This window comes from Eptatretus burgeri, unplaced genomic scaffold (genome assembly GCF_056783735.1).
Source record: "Eptatretus burgeri isolate ZD-2024b unplaced genomic scaffold, Ebu_testis_v1 Ebu_testis_scaffold_828, whole genome shotgun sequence".
NCBI classification, from domain to species: Eukaryota; Metazoa; Chordata; class Myxini; order Myxiniformes; family Myxinidae; genus Eptatretus; species Eptatretus burgeri.
The window spans coordinates 4,478-19,984 of record NW_028222777.1 but is presented as its reverse complement, the minus strand read 5'-3'; the positions used below and the strand labels follow the sequence as shown (position 1 = coordinate 19,984).

The 15,507-nt window shown below is 48.3% G+C and overlaps 1 long non-coding RNA gene and 2 other non-coding genes across 3 annotated transcripts; 1 reads left to right on the top strand and 2 right to left on the bottom strand.

Annotated features, from left to right (window-relative positions):
• Positions 1 to 1,546: 1,546 nt before the first annotated feature.
• On the bottom strand, positions 1,547 to 10,433 carry LOC147007056 (uncharacterized). Its single transcript, XR_015054431.1, has 3 exons — positions 10,248 to 10,433; positions 1,909 to 1,971; positions 1,547 to 1,824 (listed from the first exon to the last, which is right to left on the bottom strand). It is a non-coding gene; the product is annotated as an uncharacterized LOC147007056 (long non-coding RNA).
• Positions 3,318 to 3,511, top strand: LOC147007058 (U2 spliceosomal RNA). Its single transcript, XR_015054432.1, has one exon. It is a non-coding gene; the product is annotated as a U2 spliceosomal RNA (small nuclear RNA).
• LOC147007057 (U2 spliceosomal RNA) lies at positions 4,651 to 4,838 on the bottom strand. Its single transcript, XR_015054433.1, has one exon. It is a non-coding gene; the product is annotated as a U2 spliceosomal RNA (small nuclear RNA).
• Positions 10,434 to 15,507: the final 5,074 nt, after the last annotated feature.

The window sequence follows — 15,507 nt, the reverse complement described above, 5'->3', positions numbered from 1 at the left end:
CATAGTCTCCTCGTCATCACATGTGAGAGGGCAGGCATAAACCTCTGAAGGATTTTGGTTACTCTCTTTCCGATTGAGTGAAATCCTCTTCACAGCGACTGCTTCCGCGTATGAAGAAGGTTCGACTAAAACTGCACTTTGGTGCCTTCGTTTTCCTCGTGTCACCCAACCAGACTCATTTTTTCCATTTGTTTGATTTTCAGAGTTTTCCCCTGCCTCAGTAGACACCCCAGTGACCTTAGGTGCATTTACATTTTCAACTTTACTTGATTCTTTTTCAACGCCCCTTGGGCATTCATTTTTCATGTGACCATACTGTCCACATTTGTAACACACTAAAGTCTGTGATGTGGCAAAGATGCGGTAAGTCAACTTTTCATGTTCAATTTTTAACATCACGTCTAGCTCACGAATGTTTGGCTTCGGAATAATAAATAGTTGACGTCGAAAGGAAAGAATATGTTTTGTACTGTGGTCCTTAAAGCGAACAGGAATGAAAGTTATTTTTGAAACCACAGTGCCATACTGTTCTAAAGCAGCCTTCACCTGCTCGTTTTTTATGAAGGGAGGAATATTTGACAGGAGTACCTTCATCGATGGAACATCGAGGGGTGATATGAAGAGGAATATATCCGGCTCCACAGTCAGTCCTGACTCCACAAGCTGCGCCACCATTTCCTCTTTTGCGACGAAGATAACAACACGCTGATTCATTCTCGATGCAGCTATTACACGATGCATGCCGATTAATTTTCCGACACACAAAACAACTTTTTCAACTGAGATTTCGGGTGGTGGCGTACACGAAAACCCATTTTTCTGACTTAAAGACTCTAACAGCTCAACGGTCGCCATGATTTAGGCGCAATAACACTCAATGCCTCGGGGGGAAAAAAAAAAAATATATATATATATATATATCTATATTAAAAAACCAATACACAAGCGACGCTGGCGAATGGAGGAAATTAATAATAATACAAATGATAATAATATGGACGCGGTCCAAGAATCGTTTAAAGGAGCCAAAGCGATGGCAAAAACTAACAAAACACGTCGGATGGAAACCAGGCCTCAAAACCGGGAGGGGTTCTGAGAAACCCGAACACCACCTACCGTGCGCACTCTCTTTCTCTCTCTCGCTCAATGGAAAAGAGAAAACAAGGAGAAAGGGGGTCAAGAAAACGAAAACTAAAACATTTAGACGATGAGAAGAGGGAGAGGAGAAAGCAACACAGGCTCCGCGCGTACCGCCAGGAACTGAGCAACAGGTCTTCGCGATTGCACGCACATGCCAAGCGAGCAACAGCTGTGGAGAGAGAGAGGGAGAGAGAGAGAGAGAGAGAGAGAGAGAGAGAGAGAGAGAGAGAGAGAGAGAGACACAGAGAGAGAGAGAGAGAGAGAGAGAGAGAGAGAGAGAGAGAGAGAGAGAGAGAGAGAGAGAGAGAGAGAGAGAGAGAGAGAGAGAGAGAGAGAGAGAGAGAGAGAGAGAGAGAGAGAGAGAGAGAGAGAGAGAGAGAGAGAGAGAGAGAGAGAGAGAGAGAGAGAGAGAGAGAGAGAGAGAGAGAGAGAGAGAGAGAGAGAGAGAGAGAGAGAGAGAGAGAGAGAGAGAGAGAGAGAGAGAGAGAATTTCTCACTTTCTTTTGACTTATCCAACGTCAGGGGGTGTGAAAGGTCTTCCAACCACCGAGACACATTATGCCATGTAATTATCTTCAAAATTATTGAAGATCGATAAGGATTTCATTCATATTCTGCCATTCTTCATGATATTCGTCGGCTTCATTTTCAACATCAGTTATCAACGATGTTATTGGGGACAATCTGTCAGAAAAAAAATATTATTCGTCATATAGTAATTTAATTCTGTATAAAACAACAAATAATGAATTGGTTTAAGGATCTCACCTCTCCCCTTGTGAAAAAAGATTGATCTGCAAGGTCGGAGTTCTCCTCTGAATCCTCCATACTCTGAATAAAACAAGCCAAAGCTCACGTTAAAAGAGGACAAGTTGATGACATCACGGAAATGAGAAAACAATGGGTTTTTTTCAGGTTTGTCTCTCAAAGGAAATGAGTTGCATTTTTGCTTCAGGCGAGGGAGCTTGGCTGACTCATTTTGACACAAAAATAAAACCGGTTGCTTCAAATGATTTTGAGAAGAACTTTCAGAAAATAAATATCATATTTTCATAAAATCATAAATAATGTTGAATTCGGAAAGACGATGAAAAATATAAGGAATCGACAAAATGATATGTGGATCAGGAGGTTGTCAAACAAGAGCATTCAGAGAAGTTTATCATTTATATCTGCTCAACAGAGATAACTAAACGAAGAACCAAGTTCCAAGTTATTCTTTGTGAATATACTCGATGGAAATGAATGTTATAAGAAAATTAAGTTATTCCCCAAAGTAGAACATGGACAAATGTTCATTGGTTCGCTCTTTGAGTAAAATGAAAATATGAAAGGACTGTGATTATGTTGGGGGTAAGAAGTGCTTGAATCAGTAAATCTCAATTCTTCATTTCCTTGTGTGGGAGGGGGAGGAAGTGAGTCTCCCATTTTGAGCTTTTGGAGCTTGGGTCAGATAGTGTTCGCTTTTTCCCATTCATTTGAATGGGCGTCCCAGAAGCAACATTTTACATCTACTGACGTCTTTTCTTCCATGCTGAACTGGTGACCCCGATGTGATCCAGGTCCACCTGGTGCGGAGGTTGTATAGACATGGACAGCCCACAGGATTAAATTTTAAAACCTGCCAAAGGGTGCAGGAGCTCTTTGTGGGGCAATGGCCACCATACCTGGCACCAACTGCATCTGCAGACATCCTCCTGCAGTTGGTGACCTTCCCTCTGCCTATCACTCTGCGAAGCTTGGGCGTAATATGTTCTCGTGGATCAGGTATTACAGAGCAGAGGTATGCGCTCTACCGAGTGCCCTTGTAGTTGACAATGTAATCACATGCCATGTGTTTAAAATCCAATTCCATTGAAATCGCGATCCGGAGTGATGGGTTTTTCGCACAGCGCGAGGTTCTGACGCTCTGAGAAAATCACGTGATGTCGCTGCTCACTCCACAATTCCTGTTATTCTTTACACAATAAATCCTACATTTCTCCCAAGATAAACTAAATAAATAAATTCCATCGGGCTTGTTTAAAATCATAATATCAAGGGAGATTCAGGGCTGAAAAGGAGGTTCCGAAGGGCGGACATTTCGAGGGAATTTTCGTTTTTTTTTTACGAATCGGCGCCACTGATGCTGAAATGTGATCCTCGTTTAAAAGGATTTCTATAAAAGTTTTAAAGTTATCGCTTCTCGGCCTTCGATGGCTAAGATCAAGTGTAGTATCTGTTCTTATCGGTTTAGTAGCTGATATGTCCCGCAATGCGGGACTCGTCTATTAAATGGATTTTTGGAATTGGGAGTTGCATTAGGGGCTTGCTCCGTCGACTCCATGCATTGACCTGGTATTGCAGTCCCTCCAGGAACGGTGCACCCCTTTTGGGGGAAATTACAAACAAAGAGAAGATTATTGTATGTCATGCAGTGGTTTGGGGGTTTCATGGTCTTCACATCTAAATCCGAGTTTATAATGGGAAAGGTCCATGGTGAGTCCGAGTTGGCGAGCGTGCGTTTTTCATGTCCTTGGACTGGGTGTACAGAAGGTTCTCTGTGCACGCTTCCGTGCGTTCAAAGCTTCCATTGCAATGGTGCATTGGGTTGAGGGTGCTGTCAATGTACGAGGCAGTTTTAACTGTTGCTTCGATGACGGATCTTCACCCAATCATTTACCCGAGGACATCTTCCATCTGCCTGGAAGTCAGCTGGCGTCACCTTCGTTCGCAAACTTCTTCCTCTTCTTAACACCCACAATTATTCCCACACTCTTGCGAGGTTGGTGGCCTGGGTGGGCGATGAAGTTTGATAAGTCTTTCATGAACTGGCTGGCCAACTCTTTCAACGTCCACCAACTAATGCTGGCAGATGAGAGTCACGTTTAACGCCCATCCGAGGGACAGCGCACACATTAATGAAACACCAGGATGGTAGTTTATAGCTTGGTCAGGAATGCAACCCAGGCTCGACACGAGACAGTTTGGAGGCGAGTGTGCGTACCTCTCGGCTGTCCATTGACTAGATCTCTGATGTCATCATTCTTCTCCCGAATCTAAACAAAGGGATCAATGTGGAACAAAATGATTCATAGAGATTCTTGTGATGAGGAAACAAACAAGCTGAGCAATCGTGACTCAACAATAGGCTTTATGACGTCACCAAGTTATACCTCGCGTCATCATATGAGGGTGGAATCCCCCAAAAGGGATGAAGTCGTGAAGACGTTTTTAATTCTCTCAAAACACCAGCGAAGGAGAAATTCTCCAAATATCCAAAGCAAGATACCACTTGCTTCTTGAGATATTGCATCTGATCAACATTGGAACCTCTACAGGATGGATGTGGATGTGGATACCACTTGCTTCTTGAGGTATTGTATCTGATCAACATTGGAATGCATGGAACTCACCATGGACCTTTCCCATTATAAACTCAGATATAGATGTGAAGACCATAAAAGAGTGAAACCCCCAAACCACTGCATGACATACAATAATCTTTTCTTTGTTTATAATTTTCCCCAAAAGGGGTGAACCGTTCCTGGAGGGACTGCAATACCAGGTCGATGCATGGAGCAAACGGAACAAGCCCCGAATGCAACTCCCAATACCAAAAATCCATTTAATAGTCTAGTCCCACATTGCAGGACATATCAGCTGCGAAACTGATAAGAATAGATTTATTAAAAAATTTTCAAAAGACCAAAATTAAAAAGTTAAAAGAGAATAGACAATGAGGATAAAATTCCTCCACACCGTTAGAATCAGAAAAAGAATAGAAAGAGGCCCCTGGGGGAATGTCAAAATAAAAAGTACACAACCCCGAAGGACCAGTTCAGGGCACCAGGCCATAAAAAGAAGGGGGGCCAGTCCAAAAATAGAAATTTGCACTTCTCAACCGTTTGGCAAGATCCATTCACTTAGACCCGAGGTCGGCAACCCGCGGCCCGTGGGCCAAATGCGGCCCACGAGCTCCTCCCGTGCGGCCCGCGGCGCCTTGTCCGGATTTCCATTAGGTGCGACCCGCGAAACATTTTTCTGAACAGACGGCAAATTTAACATATGTGGACATATGATTCTTCCACGTACATCACAGTCTCTGTACGTCACAATAAATTATTTTCGCTTCTTGTCCACTTAACCAGGACCAGGAGGCTCTGTGCGCCAAGTCTGTGACCATTACGGAGGTCATGACTGTAGTCGTCAGGGCGGTGAAATTTGTTTGCGCCCATGCTCTCACCCACAGACAGTTCCGCGATCTCCTGGCTGATGCTGAGGCAGAGTTCGGCGACCTGATCGACTTCTGCGAGGTCCGTTAGCTCAGCCGAGGAAAGATGTTGGATAGTCTTCAGCCTGAGGGATGAGCTGGCGTCTTTCCTGCGAGAGAAGGGCAATCCTGTCCTTCAGTTCGAGGATCCCACATGGGTGTGTGACCTCGGGTTCCTGGTGGACATTACTTGACATCTAAACGAGCTGAACATCCATCTGCAGGGTAAAGGTGTCTTGGTACCTGACCTCCTCGCCTTCGTGAAGGCATTCGAATGCAAACTTCGCCTGTGGGAGCATCAGCTCAACCAGAACAAATTCACTCACTTCGCCCGATTGGCTGAGCTGCGCCCGACCCCCGCTGCCTGCCGTCGCTACGCCGCTGCCCTGTCTGAGCTGCGAGGGGAGTTCGAGAGATGCTTCAAAGATGTGCGCGCCTGTGAGAAAGAGTTCAAGCTATTCTCCGCTCCCATTGATGTGGATTCTGTGGATGTGGCTGACGACCTTCAGCTGGAGCTCATTGAGCTCCAGTGCTCAGAGAGCCACCGCGCAAAGTTTGCTCTTTTGTCGCCAATAAAGTTCTGGCACTCGCTCTCAGCCTCCCGTGCTTTCCCGGCTCTTGTTATGGAGGCTCTGAGCTTAGCTTCATTGTTTGGGTCCACATACTCTTGAGAGCAGCTGTTCAGTCACGTGAAGCTGACGAAGAACAAGACAAGAGCACAGCTTACAGACGCTCATCTTTAAGACGTCCTCCTCCTGGCCTCCTCCTCCATCAAGCTGGACATTGACTCTCTGTCTGCATCAAAGAATCACCAGCCTTCACATTAATTGTTTCACATTGTGATTATTACAAGTCTTAAGGTTCAAGTTACAATTACATTTATTATTATTTGATTTTTAGGTGTGTTTGTTATTTTTTCGGGTTGGGAGGGGGGTGCGGCCCGCAAGGTGGCCCGAACGTGGCCCAGTGGCCCGCGGCCTGGTTTAGGTTGCCGACGCCTGACTGAGACAAACATGAAAACCATCCACCACCATACAAAATTTTTTTTTTTAATTAAAAAAAAGGGGGGGGCAAAGAGGGGGAGGAAGGGAAATGGGGGAGTACCAACCTCAGACCTCCACATACTGACGATGGCCCGAGATATGCTCAATGTAAATATCCTGGGATCCACTAATAGCATCAATGCAACAAAGCCGACGCATCAGCTTCCGGTAAGACCGGGAGATTCCCAACCGGTTCAGGGCCAATTCATTACCAGGGAACCACGATCCCAGTGCCCTCACTATGAACCCAAGTACCTGGACATCCTTGCCCTCAGCCACCAATGCTTTACGCAGTCCTTCATATTTTTCCCTCTTTGCAACTGCGCAAGTGGCAAGGACATCAGGACCATTGTCAAAGGGGACAGCAACGTCAACGATTGTGATTGTATTTCCCTCCACCACAGTGATATCTGGTCTTTCATGTGGGGAGGGATCACCTGGGACATGCTGGTCAACAGATACGTCCCCATGACGAATGGCCTTGACCAGGCCACTCTGGATCATGTTGTGTCGGCGGCGAATGGGTACCATACCCGGGGGACAATGGTCAACAATGTGTGCCAGAGTCTCCCGGGGATAGCAACACTGCCGACACCCCTGGGGGGCAGCGGGATTCCACCGATGAGTCACAGCATTAGTCGGGACACAGTTCAGCCTTGCCGAATGCACAAACCTCCAATCACAGAAGTGCATAAACGAACCACTGCAAATCCATGAGGAACCGTTGGCAAACCTATCCATTTTCAGTGCAGCGGCCACCTTTCCCTGGTCCGGGAGGCCGAGCAACCTCTGTGCAAACTTCTCCCTGGTCCATTCCCGAAGTGCAGAACACACGTCTTTAGAGTTACACTCACGGGAATGGCCCAGGGTCACAACGGGCTCCCCTGAAAGGGCACGACGGACAGTCACATTCATCCGCCGCGTCGCGGACCTCACCCGAGATCAGAGTGTGGAAATTTGGCCGCTGTACCCAGAGTTCGCCAATGGCCCTTCCATCGAGCCAGACAGGAACTTATCCACGTCCGACTCAATGGGGACACAGTGGATTGTCGGATGGACGACGGACAAGAGCTGCTGCGTGGCAATGCCGCGTAAAGAAAGGTCACTGGAGGACAGCATCCGCACCGTCTAAACGACAATTTGGATGTCTGCCTCCGACCCCGGGTGTTGAAGCCCTAATCCGCCAACATCCCGGCCCGCAAAAATGTAATTATTAGAGGCGCGGACCGGAAGCTGGCAGATCTCCTTCGCTGCACTAACCACCGCAGATACCAGCCTATTTACTTGCTTTTTGGTCGTCTCTCCCGCGCGCAGTGTGAAAGAGAGGCAGGGTTGGACAAAGGTCTGAATCGCATCCAACTTCTGCCATGGTGCTAACAATGATTGTTTAATTTTGAGGACGTCCGCAATCATGTTGGTAACCAATGAGCAGATGTCCTCATCATCTCTGTACACACCGATGCGGGTCCCGAGGTAGCGATAATGCTCCTCGCTACTCAAAGCTGGCATGATTCGACCCTGAATCGGGAATGACACATCACCGACCCTGACCCCCTCACGACCGAAAAGTGACAGAGAGGCGCACTTAGCAGGCTTAAACTCCAGCTGCAACACATCAGCATTAACAGAGGCCACTTCAAGAAGGGTCGAAAGACCCTCCCTGGTCCCACTCAGGACAACCAGGTCATCAGCATATGCCAATATAGACACCGGCTGCCCATGAATTTTGACGCCGTGACCTCTGGCCACAGCAGAAGCCTGCACCACGCGCACAATCAATTCGATCGTGAGGTTGAACAGGATCGGCGATATGGGGCATCCCTGCTTCACCCCTGACAATATAGGGACCTCGCGAGTCGGGCCATTATCCATATTAAAGGTAGTGGAGGCACCAGTGTATACATCCCAAAGCAGGTTGATCAGCTCCGCAGACACGCCCATCGTGTCGAGTGCGGCAAAAATGTGGAACACTCCCAAAAATGTGGAAGCTCCATGTGGAACACTCCCAAAAGCATTACGAAGGTGCAGCCAGGCGACAAAAATATTCTTCTGATTACGCCTGGCGTCCTTCATTATGGTGTTTAACAAAAAGGAGTGCTCAAAGCAGCCTTCACTGGGCCGAGAGCACTTCTGGGCCTCACTCAGCATTGAATGCCGGAGCGCCCAGCTGCGGAGCCGATCAGCCAGAACCGCCATAAACAGTTTGCAGAGGCAACTCTGGAGGGCAATTGGCCGAAAATTCTCTGGGTCCCCGGTGTCCCCTTTCTTGTGGATCAGGACCGTGGTGGCCTGCTTCCATGAAGCTGGGATGCGGAGTGAGCGCAGACATCGGTTAAAAATTTCCAATGTCACGCGACATGCCCCATCCATCCGCTTCAGGTGCTGGTAATCAACACGGTCCGGTCCTAGGGCAGAGTTACTCATGCGCCCAAGTCGGGCAGAGATCTCTCTCTGACCAATGGGCGCACTTAACGCCGCCCCCTCCGCACGAGCCTCGTCAGTGGATGACACATGTTTGGAGAATTCCCGGGAAATGACAACTGGGTCGACATTCTTGGCGGAGAACACCCGGGAGAAAAAAGCCTCCACGGATTCTCTCCCACCAGAATATCTATCCTCAGCTTTCCCGAGGACTACCCTAAAGGCACGCTTTCTGCTGTGTCTGTACAGCTTCTGCAGGCGACTGGCCTCCTGGGGGTCGTACCCAGGCCTGGGAGCACCCACCATATCCGGACGATCAGGACGAGGACGACTTGGGTGCGTGGGGGCGTCTGCATTGCGTCCACCACGCCGTGGTCGGCAGCGGTCAACCAGGGCGCTGGCGAATGCATCGCAGACCTTTTCAAACTCCTCCCACAACACCGCGTTCCACAGCTGACCAACCCAATACTCAGGGAAGCTCAGGCCAGCATCGACACCTGGGGGAGGGGAGACAGGCCGTGGAGCCGGGGGAGCGCCGCGTCGGGGCGGGGGAGCTCGAGACCGGTCGGCAACCGAAGCGGGCGGAGCCGCAATTTCAGCCGCACCCGCGGGTTCAAGCCCCCCCCTGCCCCATCGCAGCGCCCCACCCCCTCCACACTACCGCTCAACCCACCCCCAGCCACAGTACCTGCCACCTGCAAAAAACTGTCACAAGCCTCCTCGAAAGCAGGCCCCTCGGGGACCTCAAGAATAGCTGATACCAATTGGTCAAAAACCCGGGATGTCTCCACATCACATCGGGGGGTAACCCCGACAGGGGAACCCTCGGTGATGGGCAGCACCGGAGACTCACTGCAGGCAACTACTTGTTGTTCCAAGAGGGGGACACCCACAAGGGGCTCTGAGACCCGGCTAGACTCCACAATCAGATCAGCCTGCCCTCCAGAGGGGCAACCCAAAAATGGTGACCAGGACCTCCGGAACGACCGCAGCTTACTAACACCGATTCCACTAATATTTACAATACGCGGGCCGGTCGCCCCGTCGTCAGAGCCAAAGCTCTCGGCCGGGAAGGTCGGACCCGGTACATCCTTTGTTATAACTTGGGGCACCCGTCTCGAATCGGCGCTCGCCTCAGCCGGCTGTCGTCTCGGCAATCGACAACCCGAAGGCCCAGCGATACCGGAAACGGAGGGGCGAACTCTGTCCTCTTTCCGATGGATTTGGAAATGGTTCGCCGCCTTCCTTGCCGTATCGTATTCCAGGTCGCACAGAGAGCATCGAAAAACTGAAATAAAGGCGGTCCCGGCATGAAACCGCTTCAGATGTCGTTGTAGGGTCTCGCGGCACAGTGAACAAGGCCACCGGTCGGGAAGCGGGTACAGAAATACCTGGGTATGGGGGCCGACGGGGGCGTTGGCCTCCGCGGCGACCACCCGGTGCATGCGGGCGATGTGTCGACGCCACCCTGCGAGCGTCGCAAGGTCTTTACCGCACTACTCGCAGGGGAACGTCTCCACAGCACGAGCAGCACCTTCACCTCGCCGACCCGGCCTCTGTCCGTCCTCTTCCATTGGGAATCTGTGTTGAAAAAATTAGAATTATACACAAGAGAGAAAATTCGCAATAATTCAAGAACCAGTTCCCAGGATAGGACGTCCACCACACTGCACCGCGAAAAAATGGCGGGAGGAAAAAAAAATTATAACAACAACAACAACAACAACAAAAAATCCACCATTCATCCAGGATAACGATAATAAACAATTGAACTGATAAGAACAGATTTATTAAAAAATTTCAAAAGATCAAAATTAAAAGGTTAAAAAAGAATAAGACACTGAGGATACAATTCCTCCACACCGTTAAAATCAGAAAAAGAATAGAAAAAGAGGACCCTGGGGGAATGTCAAAATAAAAAGAACACAACCCCCAAGGACCAGTTAAGGGCACCAGGCCATAAAAAGAAGGGGAACCAGTCCAAAAATAGAAATTTGCGCTTCTCGACCATTTGGCAAGATCCATTCACTTAGACAAACATGAAAACCATCCACACCATAGGAAAAAAATTAAAAAGGGGGGGAAGGGAGATGGGGGAGTACCAACCTCAGACCTCCACATACTGACGATGGCCCGACATATGCTCAATGTAAATATCCGGGGATCCACGAATAGCATCAATACAACAAAGCCGACGCATCAGCTTCCGGTAAGACCGGGAGATTCCCAACCGGTTCAGGGCCGACTCATTACCAGGGAACCACGATCCCAGTGCCCCCACTATGAACCCAAGCACCTGGACATCCTTGCCCTCAGCCACCAACGCTTTACGCAGTCCTTCATATTGTTGTGGTTGACCAAATTCGCAAACCACCATTCAGGTCCCTTAGGTGAGATATCTCGGTAAGTATATGTGTAGTTAGGCCCAAACCCGTTGTCTAGAGGGAATAAATGTCATTCATGAGGGCTGCGACTCTTCAGGATAGCCGTTTTTCTTTTACTATCTTTATTTTGGACCAACCGCCATTATTACCACCACCAACCACGTCTCAACAGCCATCACAACAACAACCACCAACCACAACGCCGCTTCACCACAACCGCCACGACCTTTACCGTCACAACTCGCCACCATCGCATCACCGTCATCTCGCGCCACTCGTGGGCGCCGATGCTGGACTCGTGTAGGGCGCGCACCGAGCAGCGTGTTCAAAAACATCACGGACTTTCCGCAGAAAAACGGATCAAAAACGACTCACGCCCACTTTTGTTCCGTCCAATCGGTGAGCGAGGGGCGATTTGGCCCCGCCTCCAGGGCGTTGGAGGGCGGTCGCTATTTGCAAATTCATGGATCAAAAAGCATTCACGCCCACTTTTCCTCGGGCCAATGGGGAGCGAGGTGAAAGGTCGGAGGCAGAGGGTCAAAGATGAAAGAGCGAAGCCACGGGGCTTATAAAAACGACTGCGTTCGTCAGACAAGTTGAGTACAAGTGGAGCTGAGGAGTTCAGTTGGAAGTTGAGTAAGAGTTAAGAGTTAAGAGTTAAGAGTTGAGAGTTGAGTGTGCGGAATTCAACAGAGTCGTCGGTGGAGCTGGAAAGAAGTGGTACTAGTCGGAGTGAAGAGGACGGAGCTGTGAAGAGGTGACGGCGGCGAAGGCGGACGAGGGGGTGCTCGCGTCGGTGCCGGGAGCGGCACAGGGAGAGAGGCCAGCAACGCGACCGAGGTGGAGGAGGAGACGCTCGCCGCGGGACCCGAGACAGGGTTATATCCTCCTTTCCCCGAGCATCAGCAACCCCCTCCTGTTTCCCCCCGCGCTGAGATAGTGCGACAAAGGGGGCCCCCTTCCCACCCCCTACCAGACTGTCCGCGAGGCCCGCGGAGTTGAGGCACCACCGCCGCTCCGCGTCTCATCAGACGGGTAGGCCCGACACGGTCTCGGCCCCAGGCCCGCCTACCCCCTCATCTTGGAGGGTGGTTCTCTTTTCTTTTGCTTTGGGAATATGTGTTGTCGGCGCCATCTGTGAAGTAAAATTGTATAAGTGTTGCCGTGTGCCCGGTAGTCGGATAGATCTGCATTGTTGCATTTGCTTTTTGTGTAATATTGCATTGTCTTCTTCTTTTACGTGTGCTTTTGGTGGAATTGTATATGTGTGCTTTCCGTTCATCGCGAAATAAATGTGCTTATTGTTGAACTGTTTTCCCGCTTCGCTTCGTCATTTCTTTCATTGAATCCCCATCTTGCTTCACGTAAAGGGTTGGTCGTGGGCTAAGACGCCCGATAATTAATCGAACCATCGAGGCCGACGAATAACACCGCTCGGTTATCCCGATAGTACGGAACGGGTCGCTTAAGTGGCCCGTGTCCGAAGTCGACCTGCGGCGAGGTGCGATCGCCCGGTCTACCCTCCGTGTGGGTACTTAGGTAGGTCGAATTTGGCGAGCAACCCTATCCCACGCGGGGGCCGATTGGCACGATCGCGGTGAGACCGAAAGGTCCACCCGTGACTGGTTCCCGGCGTTAGTCCGAGAGGGTCACGACTGGATTGTCCGTCCGGTGGGCGACGTGCCGCGATTCGAGTTACGTGGCCGTTCGCACGCCGGCGGGCGCGAATCCGCAACAATATATACTTTGCTTACAATTATTTAATTCTTAATTACAAAAAAAGAATAAAGGGGGTGTAAAGGGGAGGGGTGGGGGGGTTAGGGTTGGGATTGGGAGGAGTGGGGGAGGGTTAGGGTTGGGGGGTAGGTGCACTCCCCCAACCACCCACCACTCCCCCTCACCCCACCCACTCCCCTCCCCATGTGTGTGTTGGGAAGGGTGGGGGTGCACAAGGGGAAGGGGAAGACAAGGGGTGGGATGAATGGGTGGGGCTTGTGCAGGTGTGGCTTGTGTGGGTGGAGGCAAAAAGGGGTGAAATAATAAAAGGGGGTGGAGTCAATTTTTGAATTTTTGTTTTTGTCAATTTATTATCTTTCCCTTTTGTAGTTCCTGTGAATAAAATGAACCGAAAATCTCTTCCCTCTCTAAATCACATAATTTATAAGTCCAAGGAACTGTTCTGATTACATCAACAATTTAAAAAACTTCATTTGTCCATCGCTTCGTTTAACCTTTTTCAAAATGAGATTTCCACCTGTATATTCTTACTATATCACCAACTTTGAACTTAGGCTTTATGTCATTCATCTCTTTTTCATATATTAATTTTGTAAATGTTTCTGATGGTTTCATTTTCGTTGAGGTATGAATCGTATCGTCGTACTTATCTACAATGTCCTGAATTAAAGATAACCATAGTTGAGAACAGAGTTGAGTTTACTTTTTCTCTCTTTTAAATATAGTCTCTCTTACTCTTTTAAAGTGCGATTTTAAAGCTCAATAACAACCGCTTTTCCTTCACTTAAGGTGCTGTATAATGTGATACTGTTATTTTAAAGAAAATTCGTAAATTTTTTGTTGTAGGTCCAGGAACAAACTTGGATAAAAGATTAGATGAGGCTGACAATCCTATACCTTGGTCTAAACCTATAAATAGAGTTGATGAAGTGTGTATGAAGCACGATATTTATTTTGAAAATTGCACGACATTGGAAGAAAAACACGAAGCAGATCGAGAAATGTTGTGTAATTTATCTTTAATACAAAATCCAACCTTGAGAGAAAAAGTTGATCAGTGCTCATTTGAAACTTGGGCTTGGAAATTCTAAAAACTTATCGGCTCTAATGATGTCATTAAGATCGAACGGCAATTCACTGATGAATTCCAAAAACCAATAATCACAAAGTTTAATAAAAGGAAGATTTATTCCAAGGAAGTTGATGATATCTGGTCCGCTGATTTAATTGAACTCAATAATATTGGTCCAATAGAATGACCCTGCATCCTGACCCTTCGGGGTTGCAGTGAGTGAGTTTGGTTGACCATGCACCTTTGGGCCAGGGTGCGTGTGGTCCACGTTCTTTTGTTGTTTTTTTAAAACCCTTTTTGTTGTTTTTTTTAAACCCTTTTTGTGGTTCAAAAAGGCTTCCATCACAAGGAGAAAGGCACTGCTTTCATGGTGGCGCTTATTGTTACGTACTGCCTCTGTGCATCGACGCGAATTCACCAGTTACCTGGAGGGGAAGCACGGTAGAAAAATTTTACTGACAATAATGTCCCATCTATTGTTTAACAGTTTAAACCACGAAACAGAAGGATACTCAAAAAGTAATTTATTCATCCCTACAGTCCACTTTTCAAACACCAACACCATTTAATAACATTCCATCACAATGATTTAAAAAAGAAACATTCAATGCTTTTCAAACTCCCAAAAGTTGCACATGATACGTTTCAATGCAGTTTTCAATTAACTCACGACTTTCAAGTATGCAACTTATCTCATGTCACCTGTTCTTGATGAAACCTCAGCAGGATACAAATTTATGTCGAATTCGGTTGTGGTCACATTCGAAACGAAGCCACCACCTTGCCCCGAAGAGCGCACACAGTCCAACTGGCCCGTGGCATTGTGTGTCTCCAGAAGGTGATCTTCACATCACCGAAGCGAGCAGAGTATCCGAGTGCACCACTCACCGTTGAGGACTACACAGAAGACCAGCAGTGGTGAGGAATGAGGAAGGAGAACGTGCCCTTTGCCTTTTCAATATGACCAGAGAGGAACAGCCTGCTTGGATGTCGTCTCCGTGACACCAGCAGAATGGTATCAGTTCATCGAGAACCCATCCGGCCTGCAGTAAAATCGACTGGCATCCGCAGTGATGCAGCTGGTTTGTGAGTCAGAGCTGTGGTTAGCATGCAACATTCTGAATACCCTCTTTGCAGTTTGAGCCCAATTTTTAAAATGAACTTCAGCTTGGATGTGCAGCACACCCAGCTGTGGATTCTCTAACAGACGGCCCTGATGTAACGTCTGACATGGAGGGCCTCCATCCATCGTTGGGTGCATAGAAGCAGCATGTCCAATGTGGAGTGATCCGGTCTGAAACCAAATTGTTGATCTGAGATGAGGTTTTTGGAGAAAAGGTAGGACTTCATATCAACTGCGATAATGTATTCCATGACGTTGCTGATGATTCGAAGTAAGTTGATAGGTCTGGAGTTAAGTGGAGCAGTTTTTGCACCTTTTTAGGTAATTCAGTGTAC